The 25,086-nt window shown below is 35.5% G+C and overlaps 1 pseudogene; it reads left to right on the top strand.

The window, feature by feature from the left end:
• Nucleotides 1-7,208, top strand: part of LOC149557416 (nicotinamidase 1-like) — a 95,703-nt pseudogene extending 88,495 nt beyond the window's left edge.
• Nucleotides 7,209-25,086: the final 17,878 nt, after the last annotated feature.

The raw sequence follows: 25,086 nt of genomic DNA, 5'->3' as shown, positions 1-25,086 counted from the left end.
AGTTGCAAATTAGGGCCTCTGGGTCAATTTGCAAAAAAAAATTGCCTCACGATTAACTTTGGCCTAGGGTAGCCAAATTTATAGCTGATTTGCACTGAATTGATGTACTGGATGCAATGGTGAGGTCTATTCTAGCTCTAGATGCTCTCAATTTCTATGATACTCTAGATTTAGGTTGAGGTGTTGAAGAAACTATGGTTTCGAATGGCTATGTGAAGAGAAAATCTTCGAGCTCTAATACCATGTAAGAATTTTCTTTAGGGAAAAATTTACCCAAGAACTAAGAACTCAAATACAAGCATAATTGTAGACTAGAAAGAGTATGATCAGAATATCAATGTATTCGATTCAATATGAATGAAAGTACACTAGGAGTTCTTATATATAAAGGCCTCTAAGATGCATCTAGAATACGTAGGAATCGGCTACATGATAAGTCATACAACTAGGCACATGTCCACTAGATATGGGTTATCCTCCATTAAGCATGGAAGTAAGTGCAATGATGAAAGGATAAGCCTATAATGGTGTAGCACACAAATCAATATTATAGATAACATGTGGTAAAAAAGGAGTGCAAATAATTGTGTTGTCTACATGACAACTTAATGAATGATGCAAACTCCAGTGTTGCAGACACCATGTGTTGAATTAGAGTTGTGTACTTCTATATTTTCAACATGATAACTCAAAAAGGTACACAAACTCCTAAGTGTCTCACAAAATAAATAATAAAATAATGTAATGTAATAAAATAATGCATTAACCTAAGTAAACTTAAGTAAGTGTAAATAGTAAATATGTATTTACACCAATAATTCAAGAATAGAGTTGAGAATGAATCAGGAATGAAGATTAAATGTTTAAGATTAGATAAAGGAGGAGAATTTACTTCAAATGAGTTTAACATCTTTTGTTAAGCCAATGGAATCAAAAGATAGTTATCAACCTGAAGAACTCCTAAACAAAATGGTATAGTAGAGAGAAGAAATAGGTTAGTAACAAAAGTAGTAAGAGCTATGTTAGCTAAGAATGATGTATCCAAGATGTTTTGGAGAGAAGCTATGACTACAATAGGCTACATTATGAATAGAGTGTAAGTCAAGAAAGACACAAATAAGGCCCCTTCTGAAATATGGTTTGGTCACTCACCTATAATTAAGTATTTCAAAATATTTGGCAATAAGTTTTATATCAATAGAGATGATGATATTGGTAAGTTTGATGCTAGAAGTGATGAAGGTATGTTTCTTTGTTATTCATTGAAAGGCAAGGCTTATAAATGTTATAATTTGAGAACAAAGACTATTATGAAAAGTGTAAATGTGAGAGTTGATGAGAAATTTAGCATAGAAGAAAGAATAGTTTATTACAATTTAGATGATGAGAATGTTGTTACTAAACCAAGGAATTATGAAGTATCTCTTGAGACTAAAATTTATTTGTAGAATGAAGGAGAGCTAATGCAAGAAAAAAGCTAACAACCTTTAACAAAACCAAGAGTTGAGATGTCAACTCCTACTTTGGGTAAGAATGTGACAAAGACTTATCCATTTGACCAAATCATCGGAAGCAGAGATAAAGGTGTGCTAACAAGAAGTAGAATCAATGAAGAACTATGTTTGATATCTCAAGTTGAACCTAAGAATGCAAATGAAGCATGTAAAGATGACCATTGGAAGCAATCTATGAAAGAGGAATTGGATCAGATAGTAAAGAATGAGAGATGGGAATTGGTCCCCAAACCAATAGACAAGAATGTAATAGGAACTAAATGAGTATTTAGAAACAAAATGAATGAACAAGGTGAAGTTGTAAGGAACAAAGAAAGATTGGTATGTAAAGGTTACTCATAGCAAGAAGGAATAGACTATAATGAGACCTATGCTCATGTGGAAAGAATAGAAGCAGTAAGGTTATTCTTAGCACATGCAGCATATAAGAAACTTAAAGTGTATTAGATGGATGTCAAGTCATCATTTCTTAATGGAGAACTTGAAGAAGAGGTGAACATAGAGTAGCCTAAAGGTTTTCCTTTAACAGATGTCAAGGACATAGTATACAGACTAAAGAAATAATTATATAGATTAAAGCAAGCACCCAAAACCTAGTATGCAAGGTTGGACAAACATTTGACAAAGTTTGGATATAGAAAAGGTATGGTAGATAGTAATCTCTATTAGAAAGAAATTAATGATGGATTGATGATTTTGGGAATATTTATTAATGATTTCATATTTGGAGGAAATGACGATGAAAGTGACAAGTTTGTAGAAGAAATGAAGAAGGAATTTGGAATGAGCATGATAGGAGAGATGAAATATTTTCTAGGATTACAAATTGTGCAAGATAAAGAAGGAATCTTTATTTCTCAAACTAAGTATTTGAAATATTTATTGAAAAGGTTTGGCTTGGAAACATGTAAACCCATTGGAACACCTACGGTAACTACACACAAGTTATCTACAAAGGATGAGACACCTACTATTGAGTAGAAGAAGTATAGATCTATGATCAAAGGATTGTAATATCTAACTCACACAAGGCCAAATATAGAAAATATAGTTGGAATTGTTACAAGATCCCAAGTTGATCCCATAAAAGCACATTATGCAGCAGTCAAAAGGATATTTAGATACCTAAAAGGAACACCAAAGTTCAGATTGTGGTATGATAGATCTAATGATTTCACTCTAAATGCTTATACTAATGTTGATTGGGTAGGCAATACGGATGACAGAAAGAGCACCAATGGTGGAACCTTCTTTCTTAGAGGAAGATTGGTTTCTTAGCTAAGCAAGAAGTAGGATTGTACCTCACAAAGTATAGTAGAAGCAAAATATGTTGCAACAAAAAATAATTATAATCAAGTTTTTTGGATAAAGTAGATGCTAAAGGATATAAGGATAGAATTTAGTGAACCTATTGTCATACATTGTGACAACACAAGCATAGTAAATATGTCTAAGAATCCAATGTTGCATTCTAAGACTAAGCACATATTTATCAAGTATCACATGTTGAGAGAGAAAGTCATAGAAAAGGAAATTAGATTGGAGTATGTGAGCACTAAAGAGCAGATTGCAAATATCATCACTCAGCTTCTTTCCAAAGAGACTTTTGAGTATTTGCAAGGTACGTTAGGGGTTATGCCCCTTCCTACATTAGAGTAGATGATGCAAGAGTGCATCAGTCTAGTGTAACAAAGCACTATTGTTTGTCTAGACTGAATGTTGATGCTTCATGTATGGGGGAGTATCTATGATGGAAAAATTCATCTACAACTCTTGTTGGAAGTTGTTTGAATAGTGTCTTTGGACACTTAAACTAGTCAGAAATAGTTGTTGCATAGATTGTTGGTTGTTGAAACCTTTGACGTTGATGTCAATGGGGGAGAAGTTTAGCATGAAAAATAGGTTGAAAAAGTAAACAGGTTGGAGAAGTACAACATGGAAAAATGGTTTTGAAAAATAGGTTGGAGAAGTTTGAGAAGTACAAAATGGAAAAATAGTTTGATGTAAAGCACATTGAGGTATATCAATGGGGGAGATTGATCGATGAAGAGGATTTGAAAAGAAAGTTCAACAATCTTTTGCAATTGATATTTTTGGAACTAGATGTTTTTTTCATCAATGTCAAAGGGGAAGATTGTTAGAAGCATGAATGTTGATGATATTCCTATGGGGGAGTATTGTAGAAACATGATCAAATCATTATCATGATGATATATTACATTCATGACTATGTTTGTCATTTATGTCAACATAGTAGCTTTCTATGTTATTTGACAGAAGAACAATGAAAAGATCAAGTTGGTATGGATAGATAATTAAGAACTTTCAATAGCGAAGTTAGAGAGAGATACTACTAAGTGTCTATTATATGTAGCTGATCTCAAAAGAATAAGATAGTAAGTCTGGAAGAACTTATGCAAGTTGCAGTGAAGACTATACTAAGATAGAGTTTACAAAGGCATGTTCTGGTAAACTTGATATATCTCTTAGAAAATTTGTTATTCTAAGAAGCCAAAGTTAAAAATGTGAAGAAGACATGTTGATGATGATGTGGCTAAGTTCGCTCATCATAATATTACTTGTACAGAAATTTATTCAAGTTGCAAGGTAAAAGATTAATCTTATCACTAAGTTTAATGTGTTCTTAATGTGGTCCTATAATAATTAATTGAGAAGGTGTAATAGCCAACTCATCGAATCATTTTATGGATTCAATATAAAGGAAGGACATTTCCCTTTATCATGATGGAAGTGAAGTGAAGTGATTATAATTAGCACAAATAGCGGAATGTGAAGTTGAGAAAAGTTGAAGGAAACTTTGTTGCCAAGGTTTTATTATGTGATCCAAAGTTGGATACTTGGATATGAGGTTTGTGACCTAGTCTACAAGGTCTGACAGTGATTGGTCTAGTTGACAAGACAGAGGAAAGAGGAACTTAATAGTAAATTACTTGTTTAGGTAGTGAGCTCTTATTGTAATTGAAATTGCATGTTTGCTCAATGAGCTCTTCTTGCATCCATTGCACTACAACTCCTAAGAAGCTTAGCATAGCTCCTAATAGGGTTGGAATCTCCTAATAGGGATTCAAGGTCTCGTAACAGGGACTCATATGTACTAAATGTTGTAATAGACTCCTAACAAGGTCCATCCTCTAACAAGGAATATTTATATTAGTGCATCATCTTGTGGGCATCATTCCCACTAGGGTTTTCCCTTTGATCATGGATTTCCCTAGTTAACATATCTAGTGTAATTATCAATGTGCATCTTGTTATGGTTGTTGTTTACTTTGGTTGTATAGATCAGACTATTTAAGGTTGATAAATATTTTTTTTATTGGATAACTAATTCACCCCCCCGCCCCCTCACCAGTTATCTTGGCGGACTATTGTTTCTAACATATTATTAGACATAGAAGATGTAACAAACAATCTTGAATGGATTGATGAAGAGCTTGAAGATAAGATCCTTCAATTTCTTGAATGCTTGAGTCCTTGATATTCAATAGAGGAATACTTGGATAAATGCTTGAAGTTTGAAAACTTGAATACTTGAGAACTAGAGCTTGTAGATGCTTGAGCACTTGAAATCAAGATGTTGTGATATAAAAAATGGAGCAAATGGAAGGGTTTATACAGAGCTCACCACAGGAAGACTATACCAAAAGTTAGCACTCGAACATCCTAGATCATAGGACTCAAAGAGGAGAGCCAAAATAGGGCTTCATTAGAGGTGTACTACACCCTTTGATTATCCCATTAGGCATGGACAATGCCCCTAATGATCAAGTGCACAAACTACTGGGGTTGTCTTGGGGCTCCAAAATGGGTCTTTGGATCTAGAAATCAAGTCCAAATTATTAGGTTTCAATGCAAGGATTATATTCCAAGTGGATATATGGATGAAAGGAAGGATGTAGGGGAATAGGTCCTACCTTGACCTTAACACCATGAAAATAGTAGCTTTAAAGAGGATATACTAGGTTTGACCTCAATTCCACCTAAGAGAAGGGATAGAAAAGGGAAGAAGAGATGAAAGAGAGAAGGAGATTGATGATCTTACATTAAATAGGTGCTAAAACTTCATTAAATTGGAGTACTTCCAATTAGAGATGGTACATGTTGTGGTGTCCACAACACACGCCCCATTCCTCACTAGGAATGGGGACCCCCTTTTTTTTTGACTCTCGGACTCACAATTCGAGTCAGGAGAAGAATTTTTGTTTGAAAGTTGAGTCCAAAAATCCACAAAAAAATTTCAAAAAAAAAAATTAAAAAAAAAAATGAAAAATTGAAAAACCAAAAAAATAAATAAATAAATAAAATAAAAAAGCAAGCACCACGCGCGCTCGCGCCACGCACCGTGGTTGCGACACTCGCGCCATGTGCCCATGCTCGCTTGAGTGTCATGCACATCGAGCGTCACCCATGCCGCAGCACCGCTCCTGTGCCTATGCCGAGCGTCGCGCATGTGCGCTCGCGCATCGTCACTCCTTGCATGCACTGCACACATGTGCGCTCGCTCGCCATCGTGCCTCACATGCACACGCTGCGCACATGTGCACTCGCACGCTTGCGCTTTGCCAAAAGTTCATGCCTCACACACACGTGCTCTGATTCATTTCGTATGGGTGCATGCGTGCATGACCAAGGGCCTTGTGTGCTTGTCAAGCTATTTTTTCACCTTCAATTTTGTTTGAATAGTCGTGAGAGGGGTTTAAAAGATATCGTTTAAGTATAAGTTGATGAATAATACTTAAGATATATTTTAATATATGCGACGAATCTTTTGAGATAGGTTTCAAACCTCCTAAAGATAAGGTAAAGATTCTAAGAAATTTTAGGGCTTCAAAAATCCAGACTTAGGCAAATTTTAGGGCTTCAAGATTTCAGACTTAGCCAAATTTCAGGACTTCAAGATTTCAGACTTAGCCATATTTTAGAATTCACCCCTTGTTTTGTTTGAATGGCTAGTATGTCTTTACTATGCATTGTTAACTCTACGGATTAATGTTTGCTTCTTTTGTAGGTAAACATGGCATTCTCAACTTGTCGAGATCATAACTTTTGACTCAAGCCTCGGAATTCATAACCGCTTACACCATTGGAAAGAAGAACTGAAGATCTAATTTCAATCCCTAAAATAGTGAGCCTCTGATTGCCCAATATTAGGGACCGATGAAAGTTTCAAATTGAAATTTTGAGCAGAAGACCTCCAAAAAGGTCATTTAAAAATGCCTAGAAAATTTGTGAAAAAATATGAAAAAGTTGCAAACATTTGATCTTCTTGGATAATTTGGATCACTTGGTTTCTCGCTGGGAAGGATTTGATAGGTGGAGAGAAGACAAAGGTCAAAGATATGGAGGTTTGACACATAAAGAAAATTAGGTTCCTCATCTTATGCAACTATTGGGGGCAAGATTCAATGCAGGTGCCTTGAGATTTTTTGATTGAAGAAGCAGAGGGAGTGTAATTTTATGAAAGTAATTGGCTATAAAGAGGGTGTAAATCATTAGAAAGGGGCATGGAGCATATACAAAAAGTGATCTAAAACCTCATTTGAGCAAAACTCAGAAACTGTTTTCAAAATTAAGAACTTTGATTTTTTGGCAAATTGAGCTCCGCAGGTCCGCAGCTCCGTAGATCCGCAGGTCCACAGGTCTGCAACTCCGCATTTTCATGTAGCTCCGTAATTTAGAGGTGCACTGATAATTGACTGCCAGTTTCAAAAATATCACTTTCCATGCATTGAGAGCACATTCTGATGGCAAGTTAACTCCGACACACGCCTAGTGAAGGGCCAGCTTCTATTTTTGGTGTCTCCATGCACTTCTACTTCGACTGATGGCTTCCTCCTACTTTCTCTTTTATGCTTTCATTTTTTTTGACATGTAAAGGGCTCATGCATCCAATTAATGAATAAAATATGGATGGAGTCCCTCTAAGCACCAGTTAGATGGTCAGTTTGTATATATTTAGTTTGTTTTAATTTTTTAAAAGCATTTTATTGCATTGAGATATCTCTCACTCTCAACACAAATTGAGGAGACGATTTCTTATAAATACCCCATTGTAAAATGTAACAAGGGCTGCCGTTATTATGCAATAAAATTATGCTTTTGGTGCTAGCATTCGGAGTGTAGTTATTCTTGCCTAAATGTGTCATTGTTTTGTGGATTTATTCATGAGATTTTGATTGAGCCAAAGGTTTATTGCATTTTTTTTGGTTGTGCGATCTTTTAGTTTTGGTGTTTGCTACAGATATATGAATTTCATTGACGTAACAAGCTTGAGAAGAAATCACCTGATTATGTCTACATAGCTTTTTGTCTCGCATGAGTGCACTTTTCGTGGCCTTGCGATTTGATGAAGAGTGAAACATCATTCGATTTGTTAAAGATTCTCACCGATGATTGCATTAGTGGATTCTAGGAAGCGCTGCTCCTATTTTCATTGGTTTCCTATCAACTTCTTCGAAGGTTTAACTCGCAGCGTGTTGTGTTCTATAGCTTATGTCCGTTTAGGAATTTCAATTTCAAGTTATTTGATTTCATGTTATTTGCTTTCAGTTTTGGTATTTTCTTTGCTAACCCCCATGTTAGATTAGGACCTCATACTAGCTACATTGTTAGAGTTTCATTCATTAAAAAAAATAGAAAATACAAAAAATATTGTTCTTTTGGTGTGATATTTTGAGACAACAAACAGATTTTACTTGATTCCAAGGTAAAAGAGTTTTTAGAACCAGCAAAGGCCTCCTCGTGAACATTCACATTTATCTTCTACTGAGAAAATTTTGGTACGTCGCAAGACAAACACTAAACCTTGGAGTGGATCCTTAAAAAGATTTGCTTTTCAAGAGAGGAATTACACTATGGATTCCTGTTGTTGACTTCGTGTAAAATGAACGCCCAACAGTACACTAATAAAGGAATCATCAAAGTAATCATGAAACAAATCTTACATATTGAAAAAAAATAACTAACTAGTTTTTTAGCATCATTATTACACATGACATTGGCAAGAATTTAATGCAAATTCCTCTCTTAAATGAACAATAACATCATTCTAGAGGTTCCTTTAGGGTATTTGTCAACTCCCTAGATAACTCAATTGAAGACTAATATGTTTTTTCATGAGGAGGCCTTGACTAGTTTATGAAAAACTATAAAGTTATAAGCAATTACAATGATACCATTTTTTGGTATTGTATCTTAATGATGAAATGAAAATCTATCAATGATATTTAATCTATGTCCTATAATGAGTTCTCAATTTAACCAATTTTCAAATAAATCACCGTGAGGTTGGGTAACAAGAGTGTAAGAAAATGGCTGAAATTAAAAACCTAGTTTATCCTCCATCATAGAATCCAACATAACAAAAAAGAATTAGAGATGGCAAAATGGCATCTAGTTGAATACACCTAGAAAAAAAAGATAGAATTTGAGGTCACATTAAAGATGACCTTCCCCCACTAAAAGAAACCTTAGGTGAAACCCTATCACTAGCAATGAAAGAAGGAGTTGAGGAACCAACAACAATAAATAGTACAAGTTAGCAATCCTTTGCAAAACTAGAACCAATGCTAAGGGAAGGCACTAGAAATGAAAATAGAACCCCTAGTAATCAATGTAGAAGAAGGGGCCAACAAATAGGAAACTGATGATACGGATAATGAACCACCTACAAGAAACCCATATCCATCATCAAGAATAGAGTCAACAATAGAAGATGTCATAGAAGTAGGCACATAAACCCTAGAAGTAGTTTTAGAGGGAGGAGCAAGTGAACCAACATTAGACAAAAGAGTCAACAAACTAGGAGAATCCCCTAGTCACATAAGGAGAAGACTTATTACTAGCACCAGAACCAGTGATCCATTGCACAACAATCCAAATCTCTTATTATTGTTGAGATTATGTGTGTTGTACACATTGCATAAAATTGTTTATATTGTATTATTTTATTTTATTATGTAATGTTGCACCTAGGAGCACCCAGATGGATGTGCAACATTTAAAAATTCCCATAGAATATCCTTGATCAGTCTTATTGACACGTATTGATAATATTTGATGTAATTATTTAATATTCAAAAAAAAAAAATTAAATACCCAGTATTAAATGTGGGTCAATGGGGGTTTCGTAGCACATGGTTTATGTAATACCACTTGGTTGCTTTGTGGGAGCTTGCTTCTATAAAAGAAAGAACAAGGGTAGTTGTTGATGTAAGACAAGTGAGACAAGTTAGTCATGGGAGCATTTGTGAAGGTTTGAAGCTTGGCGTGGGATGTGTGGGTTCATTCTTGTTTACATGGATTGTTGTGGATATGGATTTGAAGAATTTCATGGTTGTATTGCAATGGTATTTTTCTAAATAATACATGGTGATGGATACTTTTGAAGGTTGGGTTTTTCCCTCAATGAGGGTTTCCCATGATATATCACATCACACTTTTGTGGGTATATTTGCAATTCTCTTGCACATGGATTATAAGTGTTTATTTGATTCAAATATATTATGGGTTATGTTGACATAGTGATATTTTTTCATTGCAAGGTTTCTTACAAGTGGTGTCAGAGTTATAGCTTTGTTGTTGTAACCCTTCATTAAATCCATGGGAATGCATGAAAGAATAAAATAAAAGTCAAGATATATCAGTTTTGTAGGTTGTTTATTATAGATTTGAGGGTTTTGGGTTTGGTTTTATGATGGTTTGTTGAAATATTTTGGCCATGGAAAGTTGTTGGTCAAAATAGCTTTATGCATATTTCATTTAAATGAGGGTTTTAGTGGGATCTTGTAGAAATGACCTCATACAAAGGAAAAAAAACTTTGATGTTGGATCTAGGTTGGTCTTTCCATAAATTCTAATTAATAATTTTCCTTGGTTTTGCAATGTTGAGAGAAGATGCAAAGAAAAAAAAGTTGCAAGTCATGACTGTGCTTAATACTATTCCTATCAAAATTTGTGTGATTAAATATATTTTTATTTTAAAAGTAGTTTATATAATAAAATAGGTTGTGTTGTTCAAATAGCCATAACTTTCACCCATGATATTGGATTTTAGACTACTTATTGTTGGAATGTTCAAAGTGGGAAGAGTACTTCTGAGAGAGGGGGTGAATCAGAAGTATCACACTTTTAACCTTTTCTAATCCTTTAAATCAAATAACTGAAAAGTAAACTGCATGCATGTAAACATATAAATGAACATAAAGTAAACACATGCAATAACACATAACACCAAATTTGGTAACCCAGAAACCCTCCAGGAATAAGAAGGTAAAATTAGGGTGGGGATGATACCCACAAAAATCATTTCAACAATAAATGTTTGACCACTTCTGATGGTTTGCCCTGTTAAAGGCTTTATACTATGTCAACAATGACCTGGTTAGAGGATTTACAAATACTTGACATGAAGTGTTACCTTGTTAAAGGATTTAATAACCTCTTCAAAGGATCTACAAAGTAGTTGTTAAGCTAACCTATCAACATAGGATTTTCACTTATCTAATACAATGGCTAGAAAGAATTAGGAATCTTTGACCTGATTGCTTATAATCTTTAATTGCTAATTTCAAGTACTTGATATGCTCCTTCTTATCTTGATCCTTTGAGATTTGATACATGATCGTGTCCTTGACCCTTGTACTATTCTAATCAACTAGATATGTAATTGTTTCTCTATTCCTCTAAGTCTTTCTCTCTTTCACACTAAATTTCGCTATATTTTACCCATACATTTCTCTCTTCCCCACATGCAATGGGGTTTTTGACCTCCTTTTAAAGATTGTGAAGACTTAGGATTAGGTATGGATCTACAATCCATATTGAATCTTAAGTTCCTACTCATTCCTTGCATTTTCCTTCATTGGTTGCATGCCTTTTCCATTTTTCTAATTGGCTGCATGTCGATTGCATAGGAAATGTAAAATATTCATCCTTATCCTTTTTTTCCTTCAAAATCCTTCTATGTCAGCTCCAAAAATGGTTTACATCTGAGTTTGTGAAGGCATAAACTCATATGTTGATTCTGTGTTACTTAGCACATACTAGACTACTGGTGCTCGACACATATACTGTCCTGGTTTTCTCGGCACCTATTACATTCTATCTTTCTTGGCACATGTATAGTTCTAGATTGCTCGACATTAACTATGACTCAACACCTATATATTGCTTAGCACTTATTTATTGCTCAGCACCTGAAGTCACTTGGCACCTATTGAAAATTTGACTCGACATTTACTATGGCTCAGCATACATATTGTACTCGACTTCAATGTAGAAAGTGGTTAAGTGTATTGACACTCAAATGTCAAGACCATCTAAGACCAAAAATCTCCCCCTTTGACATGAGTGTTAAAAACACTTAACTAAACATCGCTAATCTGTTCTTATGGGTACCTTATCCACAAAATTTCAAACTTTGTGTAAAATACCTTGTAACTCCCCCTAAGCTGATTGTGCCTTGACATTCTTGAAACAAAAATTCTATGCTGATGTGCCTAATCTATTATGTACCTATGATCTATGCTAATGTGCCTGATGTATTGTGTACCTATGATCTGTATCTGATCTATATCTCCCCTAAAACATTATTTCTCCCCATGAAAGAATGTAATCAAAATCTATAGTATTCTCACCCTTAGATATATCTTCATCAAAATATTACATCTCCCTTATATCTCCCCTAAAACATATATCTCCCCCTTTTTGACACTAATGTCAAAGGGTTCTAAGGATTAATACCATACATAGCAAAAAAATTACTATTTACCTCCATTATTATTTTTAGAGCTACATCCCAATTCTCCAAAGTAATGTCAAGTGACTTGTGCTAGATGGAAGTCTCTATGGCAAGGTGTACAAGTCCATCAAGTGTAGAAAAATTAGGATCTTTCTTTTGAACTATTTCAGCATATACTTGCTCCTTGTAGAGGACTTCTAAATGTGGGGTTATAGAGGATTGAATTTTCATCAATTTAGCCTTTATATTAGCTTAATCTGCTATTAGTACAGCTAACTCCCTTTGAGTGTGAAGCGATTGTGCAAAATGCTTCTCACTTCAAGCTAGATCCTTTGGTAGTTGCATCCTAGAAATTTTCAAATTTCTTTCCAAACTCATTATTCTCTGATTTGTTTCTTGTGTGAAATTGGAAAAATCACACAGCTTCCTATATAGTGAGAAAATGTTCTCAAGTACAACTTTGACCTTGTCTATTTTCTTGGCCAGCTCTACCTGTTCAAGTGCTATTCCACTTGATGTCTTCTCATTTACTTTTCCTTGAAATTTTCTCTCTAACCATTGCATGAGTTTAACATTAGTATCCTAGTCTTCATTGGTCACCTAGTCAACTATATCAGATAGTTTCTCTATTATTGGTTTTGCTTCATCTAGTGACCACAAGCTAAAGGCATCCATGAAGATGTCCTTAATGTCATGTAGTGCTTGCTTGTGTTTGAATTCCTTCCTAAGTATTTCCTGCCTCATCCTTCTGTCTAATGCAGTTTGCATTTCATTGATTTGTGCCATTGTGATGGTCTTGGAATCATAGGAGGGTACTACAATGTCTTCATCCAATTTAGGGTCTCCATAGTGAAGTACCCTAGCTACTCTAGTTGAGCTTGGGCCTGGAGTTTAAATTTGCAAAGGTGTGACTTCAGTGCTTGACTTATGAAGGGTCTTTGTAGGAGTGCTAGCTTTTGGTAGTTCTACCAATGTTTGTATGGTGGCCTATTCCTTTTCTTTTGATCTATCCTCCTTCTCATCTGACTTTCCTTCCACTACACTCAGCTTCTGTAATATATCACTTGCTAGTGGAGGTGGTGGAAGCATCAAAACTTTAGTCCTAGTAGTTGTGTAGGTGAAAGGTGGTTCCTTTGGTTTCACCTTTTCTCTTTGTGGTGCTGCTACTACCTTTTTTAACTCATCAACACTCACCAAATAAGGGCTTGTACATAACTATGCATGTAGAGTGGATTGGTGAAGGATCTTGGAGAGATCCTCTGTAGTAAGGGGATTGATGTTTTGAGCTGAATTGTTAGGAACATCCTTAATGATTATTGTCTCTACAAGTGTAATGGTTACATGAGGTGTACTAGGAGGTGGCATTTGTGTGTCTTGCACACTTTGTTCTTCTTCTTCTTGTTGATCAGCTATTGCCATAGTTTCTTCTTTATGTGTTTCTTCCTTCTCACCTTTTTCTTTATCCTCCTCAATTTACTTATCTTCCTCTTCTTTCTTCTTTTCTTCTTTAGCTCTTTCTATTGCTTCCTTCTCCTTCTCTTGCTTCTCTTCTTCTCCTTTCTTCTCCTCTACTTTCTTTTCCTCTATCTTTTCTTTAGCACTGGTCTCTGCCTTATTTTTTCCCTCTACCTTGTCATCAGTTATCTTATAAATTGTTTTCCATAGTTGTGTGGATTTATTCGCTATATCCTCAATTTTTTTTTTTGAAGGATGTTGAAGGCTCTATACTTTGGTCGAAATTTTCCACCATGTTTCTTATTTGCCTTTGTTATTTGACCCTTTTTCATGTCAGGCTTAACTTGAGCTAGGGTAGATTCTCTAATCTCCCTTTCCATTTTTAGACAATAATGTCATTTATCCTCATATAGTTCCCTGGGCATAGTATTGTCAAGTTCTAGAGGTGTGTTTTTAAATTCTACCATCATGGCATATATAGATTCCTCTACTTTATTTTTCTCTTCTCTACTGAGCTTATTAAAATCAAGAGTCTTTAAATCATTTAAATTTGCACTTCTAATCTTTTCACAAAGTTTATCACTTACAGACTTAGGAGGATGACTTACCACTCTAAATTGGCTAATATCCTTTGATTTTGTTCTTTCTTCATCATCTGTATCTGGCTGTGCCACATACTTCCTTCTCTTCTTTGGCTCTTTAGCAGGCTATTCAATGGCTTTCTTCTTCTCTTTTGATGCATCTTTAGCCTTTTGAGTGGATGCCCTTGTAGTGGCCCTTGTTGTTGGAGCTAGCTTTGTTTGAGCTGGCTTGGTAACCTTCTTGGGCTTGGGCTGAGCTGTAGGCTGAGTTTTTTCCTTTCTCTTCTTTTGCTTAGAAGATGTATGTGCTTCCTCGACTTCTTCTCCCTTGACACCTTCCTCCTTGTCTTCTCCTAAGCTGTGTGTCAGCTCTACTTGGCCTTTTCCTTGCTCTTCTTCTTCTTCTTTACTATCTCCTTCTACTTCTTCTTCTTCTTCACCTACTTCTCCTTCAATACCTGCTCCAAATTTCTTCTTTATCTTCTTTACCATTTTATCTTTCTTCTTGATAATAGAAGTTGTTTTCATTTCAATCTCAACTTTGGACTTGACAACGTCATATGTTCCAAAGTGAGGAGTCTTCTTGTCTATCTCTTCTACTAGCAATGTTTTGATTGTTGCTGAGGATTCATCTACATCAAGCTCATATCCCAATGGCCTTAGCCATCTTACTCTTGGTATTATTTCCTAGATGTAGGTGTAGTCAATGTCAACCAAGAAGCATATGTCATTGACATGTTGCTCTACCAATGAGACTGGTATTCTCATTCTCTACTTCATGGACTTCTTAAAGTCCTCAAAATAACTAGTCATTTGAGCCTCAAAATTATCTCCCATCTGATCAATGAACTCATTGATTTGTGTGATTGTAGACTTGTTGGAATTCTAATTTACCTTCCCAATTGAAGGGAATTCTTCCATCACATAAAAGAATATGTAGACTAATACTAATCCAAAGTTGCATTGTGCTCCCTTGGATCTTCTTATAGATCCCAAATTTTCATTTATCTGCTGAAGCATTAGTTTTGTCAAATCATAGGTATGATCTTTCTTTACCAACTTGTAAGCTACATCAACAGCTATGCAGGGTATGTTGTTTAGTCTATGTGATTGGTAGAATTTGTGTGAAATTATTCTCTCATAGAAAAGTCAAGTAGGGGTTCTATTACAGTGTCTATGGGCATTCCCCTATTATTTCATTTGGCTCCTCTATTCTTCTCAATGACCTCCTTTCTATCACTTATCAAGGTCTTTGGCTACTCTAGGGTTGGGAGTCATGTAACCCTATGCACTATCCTTTTTGTAATCTTTATATGTCCTATCTCCAGCCATAGGTAGCCATCATGAATTTGACTCAAAATAATTTGAATCCATTCAGTCTTAAACATTGTACAAAAAACTAGGGTTTTTGTTAGACCCTTCTTCTCAACAATCTGGAATTCATCTTTCAATATCTTGTTGTCACATAACTTATCATATGCATGGAAGATTTCAAGATCATCTATGGAAACAATTTTGTAGTTATAACATTTTCTCACATCTTGAACCATGACAACTTTAGGTGGAATGATGGATAATGCACTAGCTAGGTCATTTCTGTAGGCAACCTTAGGGATTAGCCTAGACCCGAGTGTTAGTCTCGGAATAGTTTTTGAAATTTTAGTGCCAACACACTTAACCACTTTCTACATTGGAGCCAAGCACACTACGTATGTCGAGCCACAACATGTGCTGAGTCAGGAAATCCAATAGGTGTCGAGTGATCTTCAGGTACCGAGCAACCTTCAAGTGTCGAGTGAAGATCAGGTGCTGAGTGAAGATCAAGTGCTGAGTGACTTTAGGTATCGAGCATGATACAGGTGCCGAGTGATATTTGAGTGCCAAGTCACAGACGATGCCAAGCAAAACAAAAATGCAACAGGAGCTGAGTAAGCCAATTTGTTATATATGTCGAGCATCAGAAATCAGTAAGTGTTGAGTAACACAGAATATACATATGAGTTTGTAACTTCACTAATTCAGATGTAAACCATTTTCATGGCTGACATATAAGGAATCTCGAAGGATTTAAGTGATAAGATCAAATCTTTTATATTTCCTATGCAATCTACATGCAGCCAATAAGAAAAATGGAGAAGGCATGCAACCAATAAGAAAAGTGCAAGGAATGAGTGGGAAACAGAGATTCAATATGGATCATAGATCCATATCTAACCCTAAGTCTTTGAATGTCTTTATAAGGAAGACAAAATCTCATTGTATTAATCAGGATGAAGAAGTGTATGGAAAAACTATAGTGGAGTTCAAAGTGAAGAGTTAAAAAACTTAGAGGAATAGAGCAGCAGTGAAATATTCAGTTGATCAGAACAAAGCAAGGGATAAAATGAGTATCAGATCTCAGAGGATCAAGATTAAAGAAAGAAAATCAAGTTCTTTTATTCAGCAATCAAAGGATTGTAAGCTATCAGGTTTATTATGCCTAATACTCTCTAGCAATTGTATTAGAAAGGAAACCCTATGGTGATAGGTTAGCTTAATAGTTATTTTGTAGATCCTTTAAATAGGTGATTAAATCCTTTAACAGGGTAACACTTCATGTAAAGTGTTTGTAAATCCTCTAACTAGGTCACTATTGACACAGTGTAAAGCCTTTAATAGGGTAGGCCTTTAACAGGGCAGACCATCAGAAGTGGTCAAACATTATTGTTGCAGTACTTTTGTGGGTATCATCCCCACCCCAATTTTACCTTCTTATTTCTAGAGGGTTTCTGGGTTACCAAAATCTCAAGTGTTATGTGGTGGTACATGTTTGTTTATTTTTTTTGTGAATGTTTGATATGTTTATATGCATGCAATCTATTTTCAGTTAAAAAAAAGGTTTTAAAGGTCAAAGTACAATACTTTAGATTCACCACCCTCTCAGAAGCATTCTTCCTATTTGAATATTCCAAAAATTGGTATCAGAGTTGTGTCCTCTCAAGAAGAAGCCTAATAGCTTGGAGGAAAAGATCTAAAGATAGAATTTTTCAAACTTGGAAAGATCATTGAGAACTAGGTGATAAATGTACATCTCGCTCTACACAAGGTAGAAGAAGTTAGAGTGGAATTAAGAAAATCCTTGAAAAGAAGGAAAGAGATAGCCATAGCTAAAAATGATATAAACTACAGGGAGATTGATACCACACAAGTGTTTGCCAATGGAGACACTAAAGAGTTTGATGCAGCAATAGCAGAACTAATGGAGAAAAATAAAGTTCAAGCAGAAGAGATAAGATCTCTTAAGATGGAACATGAATCATAGACCATAATGTTATGTGAAATCACTGAACGAAAGAAAAGAGCAGTTGAGGATAGAGTCATAATGGAAGATGACAAAAGAAATCTTGCAAACAAACTTGAAAAAAAATGTACTGAATTAACAAGGATCTCAAACATGCAGATGGATACACTTGCCCAAATGATGAACCTTCATCACGAACTCAATATGAAAGATATTGAGATCTCTACTTTGAAGATGCAGAATGAACAACTACAGAATGAATTTAATAGAGAAAAAGAGGTAGCAAAAAATCTCAACAAGTCAAGTGAAGCCATCAAGTACTTTGAACAGTTGATGAAATTCCCAAGATCCGCCCATGATACATCAGGACTTGGATACAATAGCACTGAAGTTGGAGAATCATCAAAGAGTGGTGAGCAAAGAAGTGACAAAGGTAAGGATTCTAAACCCACTTATCATCACTTTAATAAAAAGGGGCATACTGCTAATGTTTACAGGAGTAGAAGAATCAATTAGCCAAACACACCCAAAAGCAAGAGTTATTATCACAAGTGCAACATGCAAGGACATGTGACACAAGATTGCAAATCCAAAGTCACAAGGACACAAAGATTTGATGGACACTGTCATAATTGTAAGAAGTATGGACATAGAGAATTTGAATGTAGATCAAAGCCTATGTGGACATCAAATCAACCAGCAAAAACAAAAGAAAACCACTACTGTTGGGACTATAACACCAGATATAGCTATCATTATTGTCAAGAATATGGATATATACCCCAGAACTGCATAAGAACACATTTCAAGGGGAACTATAAAAGATGGTTGAACCAAACCACATGTTTTAGTTGCTTGAAAACTGATCATATAAGCAAAAATTGTCCTACAAGGTCAAAGGCACCCAAGAATGAATTAAATAAGGGCAAAGAGAAGATTGATGTAGAACACATCAGAACAAATATGAAGAAAACATGGTAGAAAAAGAATGAATCAAGTACATCCAATGGAAGGGTCACTTCACCCAAAAGGTCAAGTGATCATTTCTCATCCAATTAATCACAAGATGAGCCTATGGGGCTGATACATATAAGGAAGTATCATACATCAGCCCTAAAACATGAAGAAGCAATGCAAAGTATAAATCTGCATGGGACAAGATGCCAAGACAAAATTTTAAATGATAATGTCGAGCTGTCTTTGGATGCCATGTAAAACTCTAGTGATGTCGAGTTCCTAACAATGGCCGAGTTGATAACTGATGCCAAGTTAAATAACTCCAATGGAAGTCGAGTGAAGTGGAAATGTAGTGCAAGTCGAGTAATGTTAGAATCTTTCAGAAGTCAAGTGGGTAGTTGAACATTTAATGTGATGAAAATAGGGTATATTATCGTGATTTCAATCATTCTTCCTCATCGCGATCAAGAAGCAAAGAAGAGAAAGAGAGCGAAGTGACTTCATAGTAGAGAATCCAGCATTCCAAGTAGATTCCAACCCCTTACAACACATTTTCATCGATCTTGAGGTATTTTTATTTGTGCTAAGCTATGCAGTTTCATATTTCTATGTAAAGGAAACCCTAGTTTTCACAAATGGCTTCGAGCTCTAAGAAAACCCATGACAAAGAGTCATTTGAAGTCCAGCTAGTATCTAATGAGGTTAAGCAGCCTAATTTTCATCCCATTCCTAAAGTTGCATACAAAAATGACCCAGTCGGAGCCCTTTCTCACATACCCCCGAAAGTTGTAATGGTCCAAGATGTAAGAAGATGCTATAATTGTAAGATAGGAGCCATAGGAGATATAGAAATAAGGGAAGCCTACTAGAAGTTGTGTGTAGATGGATTTTTGAAAGATGAATACAAAATTATTGAAAGGAAGGGTTTAACACAAGTTTTGAGCTTTCCCACCATATTTAAGATAGAATGGATCAGACTTGTGTTAAGCAGAATTCATGATGGTAGTATGTGGCTAGAAGATGTTCCCACCAAGATCATGAAAAGAATCATTCATAGGGTAACTGGATATCCTACCCTAGATCAGTTCAAGACCTTGAGAATTGAATCCAAGGAGGCTATTGAAAAACACACAGGTGCCCAGTGGAATAAAAGAGGAATGACAATTCACACCATTCAAGATCCTCTAGTTGAATTTGCTATTAGAGTTATTGCCTATAAATTCTACCAATCTAGTAGACTCAACAATGTGCCATGTATTGCAGTAGATGTAAGCTACAAATTGGCAAAAAAGGATCATACTAATGATCTTGCAGAACTGCAACTACAACAGATTAATGAAAACCTAGCTACTATAAGAAGGACAAAGGGTGCTCAATGCAAATTTGGAGCAATTTTGGTTTGTGTATTCTTCTATGTTCTAAATGAATTTCCTTCTTTTGGAAAAGTTACATGAAGAAATGATAGAACTATCATATCCCAAATTAATGAATATATAGAACAAATGGGAGACAATTTTGACACACTAATGACAAGCTATTTTGAGGATTTCAAGAAATCCATGAAGCAAAGAGTAAGAATACCAGTTTCCTTAGTAGAAAAACATACTAATGATATATGCTTCTTAGTTGACATTTATTTTACCTATATCCAAGCAGTAATTCCAAGGGTGACATGGCTAAGGCCATTTGGTTATGAGATCAACATAGATGAAGCATCTGCAGCAATAACTGCATTATTGGCAGAAGAACAAATAAGAGTGCCCCACACTTTGGCACATATGATGTGGTAAGGTCAAAATTGAATATGGAGTTAAAGACTGCCTCCACAATAACGAAGAAAGATAAATTGATAAAGAAAATTAAGAAGAAATTTGGTGAAGGAATTGAGGCTGAAGTAGAAGATGATGATGATGATGACGATGATGATGATGAGGATGAACAAGAGCAAGGCCAAATGGAACTAACTCAAGGCCTAGGTGAAGACAAGGAGGAAGGTGTTGAGGAAGAAGAATTCAAGGAAGCACCAACCCTAGCCAAGCTAAAGAAAAGAAAGGCAATAGTACAGCCTCTAGTCCAGCCCAAAACAAAGAAGGGTTTCAAACCAACTCAAGCCAAGCCACAAATACCAGTTACAAGGGCTACCACAAGGGCATCTTCACAAAAGGCCAAGGAATAGATCAAAGAAAAGAAGAAGGCTATTGAACATACTCGTGAAGCACCAAGAAAAAGAAGAAAATATGTAGCACAACCAGATTCTGATGAGGAGGAAAGAACAAAGTCAGAAGATATCAGCCAATTCAGAGTGGTAAGTCATCCTCCAAAATCAGCCTTAGATAAAATTTGTGAAAATATTAAGAATGCAGATTTCACTGATTTGAAAAGAATTGACTTCAACAAGCTCAGTAAAGAAGAGCAAAACAAAATAGAGGAATCAGTATATGCCATGATGGTTGAATTCAAGACCACACCTCTAGAGCTAGACAATACCATGCCTGGAGAATTATATGAGATAATTGAAAATAAATGGCATAATTGTCTGAAAATTGAAAAGGAAATAAGAGAATCTACCTTAGCTCAGGTGATGCCTGACCTAACAAGAGGTCAAATAACAAAGGCTAATAAGAAATATAGTGGAAATTTCACACCAAAGCATAGAGCCTTTGATATCTTACAAAACAAGATTGAAAATGTAGTCAGTAAGTCAACAAAAATATGGAAGTTGATATATAGCTTGACTACTATCAAAGATGGAGAAGAAGATCCCCTTGAGGGACAAAACACAGAACATGAAGATCCTAGTGAGAAGGAGGAGGAAGAAGCAAAGAATACAAAGAAAGGAGAAGAAGAAAAGAAGGAAGAAGAAAAGAAAGGAGAAGAAGAGAAGAAGGAAGAAGAAAAGAAAGAAGAAGAAGAGAAGAAGGGAGAAGAAAAGAAAGATGAAGAAGAGAAAGAAACAGAGGAGGAGGAGACACAAAAGCAAGATGAAATGGCAATACCTGAGCAAGAGCAGCAACAAGACCAGAGTGTGCAACACACACTATTGCCACCTTCTAGCCCTCCTCATGTACCCATCACACCTGCAAAAACTACAACTGTACAGGATGTTCCTGACACTTCTACTTAGAACATCAATCCATTAATTGTAGAGGATCTCAAAAGAATCCTTGACCAATCCACACAACAAGAAAAATTATGTACAGATCCAGTATTGGTCAGTGTGGATGAATTACAAAAATTAGTAGAAAACATAGTTAGAGATAAGGTGAATCCACAAGAACCAACTTCCATCATCTCTCCAGCTACTAGTGGTCAACTTCAAATGCAAATAGTTGTTTCATCAGGACTAGTTGATACCACAGTACAGAAGCTGAGTGAATCAGGAGATAAAGAAGTAGAACAAATAGGACAAACTATTACATCTAATCCTACAGCACAAACACAAGGTGCACTTCCTAAAATTTCCTTAATTGATCAAGGAGGTAGTACATAGGAGAAGGAAGCAGAGGAAACCCCTAAAGAGCAGGAGGCAATACAAACATTGATAAATTTTCTTACCTCGGGAACTCCTTCACAATAGCCAAGTAATGATGCAATACCACTACAAATATCAGCACGAGGATCAAGTACTAAAAAAGTTGCAAGGGTACTTCACTATGGAGACCCTGAATTAGATGAGGAAATAGTCATACCAAGTTATGACTCAAAAACAATAAGCATTGATCAAATCAATGAGGTGCAGGAAGAATTAAATAGAAGAAAGAGGCAGGAGATACTCAGAAAGGAGTATAAATAAAAGCAAACATTACATGAGATTAAGGACATCTTTATGGATGCCTTTAGTTTGCAATCACCAGATGAGTCAAAGCATATAATGGAGCAATTATCAGATATTGTTGACTACGTGACAAATGAAGACCAAGAAACTAATGTAAAGCTTATGGAATGGTCTGAAAGGAAATTTCAAAGGAAAGTAAATGAGAAAATATCAAGTGAAATTGCACTTTCCCAGGTTGAATTGGAAAAAATGCTTGACAAAGTGAAAAAGGTACTTGAGAATATATTCTCATTGTACAACAAGCTGTGTGACTTTTCATACTTCACACAGGAGACAAGCCAAAGAATAATGAGCCTAGAAAGAAATCTGAAGATTTCAAGAACACAATTACCCCAAGGTCCAACTCAAAGTGAGAAGCACTTTAATCAAATGATTCACACTCAGAAAGAAGTAGCTGTGTTAACAGCAGAAGAGGCCACCATCAAGGCCAAACTGATACAGCTCCAATCCTCCATTACCCCATATTTGGAAGTACTCCATAAAGAACAGGTCTATGCAAAAACTATTCTTAAGAAAGATCCTAATCTTTCTACTTCAAATGGACTTGTTCACCTTGCTACAGAGGCTAACATCTAGCACAAGTCATTGGAAATTGCTTTGCATAATTGGAATGCAGCTCTTAGGATGATTATGGAGGTAAATAGCACATTTTTGGTGAAATATGGTCTTAACCCTTAAAGCCCTTTCACATAAGTGTCAAAAAGGGGGAGATATTATAAGATGAATGAGGGAGACAAGTTAACAAGAAAAGTTAATAGGGGGAGACAAGATAAAAGGGGAGCATGATATACAGCACAAAAATTTTGGTTACCAAGATAGCACAGATAATGGCACAATCAACTCAGGGGGAGTTACAATAATTTTGAGGTATATATATATTGTAAATTACAAAATTTTGATCAAGTTTTATTTAACCTTTGTATATATACCAAGCAGATTAGTGAATGTACTCATAAGGTCAGATAAATAATGCTTATTTAAGTGTTTTTGATACTCATGTCAAAGGGGGAGATTGTTAGTCTTAGAATGGTTTTTGACATTTGAGTGCCAAAACACTTAACCACTTTTTACATTGGAGCCAAGCACACTACGTATGTCGAGCCACAACATGTGTTGAGTCAGGAAATTCAATAGGTGACGAGTGATCTTCAGGTGCCGAGAAACCTTCAAGTGCTAAGTGAAGATCAGGTGCCGAGTGAAGATCAAGTGCCAAGTGACTTCAAGTACCGAGCATGATACAGGTGCCAAGTGATATTTGAGTGCTGAGTCATAGATGATGCTGAGAAAAATAGAAATGCAATAGTAGTTGAGTAAGCCAGTTTGTTATATGTGTCAAGCACCAGAAATCAATAAGTGCCGAGTAACACAAAATATACATATGAGTTTGTAACTTCACTAATTCAGATGTAAATTGCTTTCATGGCCGACATATGATGAATCTCGAAGGATTTAAGTGATAAGATCAAATCTTTTCTATTTCCTATGCAATCTACATGCAGCCAATAAGAAAAATGGAGAAGGCATGAAACCAATAAGAAAAGTACAAGGAATGAGTAGGAAATAGAGATTCAATATGGATCATAGATCCATATCTAACCCTAAGTCTTCAAATGTCTTCATAAGGAAGAAAAAATCTCATTGTATTAAGCAAGATGAAGAAGTGTATGGAAAAACTATAGTGGAGTTCAGAGTGAAGAGTTAAAAGACCTGGAGGAACAGAGCAGCAGTGAAATATTCAGTTGATTAGAACAAAGCAAGGGATAAAATGAGTATTATATCTCAGAGGATCAAGATTAGAGAAAGCAGATCAAGTGCTTGTATTTAGCAATCAAAGGATTGTAAGCTATCAGGTTTATTATGCCTAATACTCTCTAGCAATTGTATTAGAAAGGAAACCCTATGGTGATAGGTTAGCTTAGTAGCTATTTTTTAGATCCTTTACATAGGTGATTAAATCCTTTAACAGGGTAACACTTCATGTAAAGTGTTTATAAATCCTCTAACCAAGTCACTATTGACATAGTGTAAAGCCTTTAATAGGGCAGACCATCAGAAGTGGTCAAACATTATTACTGCAGTAATTTTGTGGGTATCATCCCCACCCCAATTTTTCCTTCTTATTTCTGGAGGGTTTCTGGGTTACCAAAATCTCAAGTGTTATGTGGTGGTACATGTTTGCTTTCTTTTTTTGGATGTTTGATATGTTTATATGCATGCAATCTATTTTTAGTTAAAAGAAAGGTTTTAAAGGTCAAAGTACAATACTTCTGATTCACCCCCCCTCTTAGAAGCATTCTTCCTATTTGAATATTCCAACATCAAGTTTCTTTACCTCATTGCTAACTAATTGGATCTCATGATCTTCCTTTTCTTTAGGGTTTCTTGAACTAGAGACAATTTTATCAAACTAGGGTTTAAATGTATTAAAGCTTTAACTTCTACGTAGCTCAGAACTTAATAAATACCTTTGAATTGATGAATTTTTGTTGAATTGTTGTTGAAATTCATGCAAATGGCTATTAGGTTGTTGCTTGATCACTTCTTTTCTTTTCCTGTCTTTGCTCTATATTTGAATGGCATGAAAATGAGCAAAGTTCAACTTTATACCTGTCAAGACCTAGCATTAAATGCTTCGTGCATACAACTATAAACTTGGCACTTGAAGGTTTCACCATGACTTGGCTCCCATTGTATTTCATTTA

This window comes from Cupressus sempervirens, chromosome 5 (genome assembly GCF_028749045.1).
Source record: "Cupressus sempervirens isolate cs-2001-9-10 chromosome 5, ASM2874904v1, whole genome shotgun sequence".
Lineage (NCBI taxonomy): Eukaryota > Viridiplantae > Streptophyta > Pinopsida > Cupressales > Cupressaceae > Cupressus > Cupressus sempervirens.
This window is presented reverse-complemented; position numbering and strand designations above follow the sequence as displayed.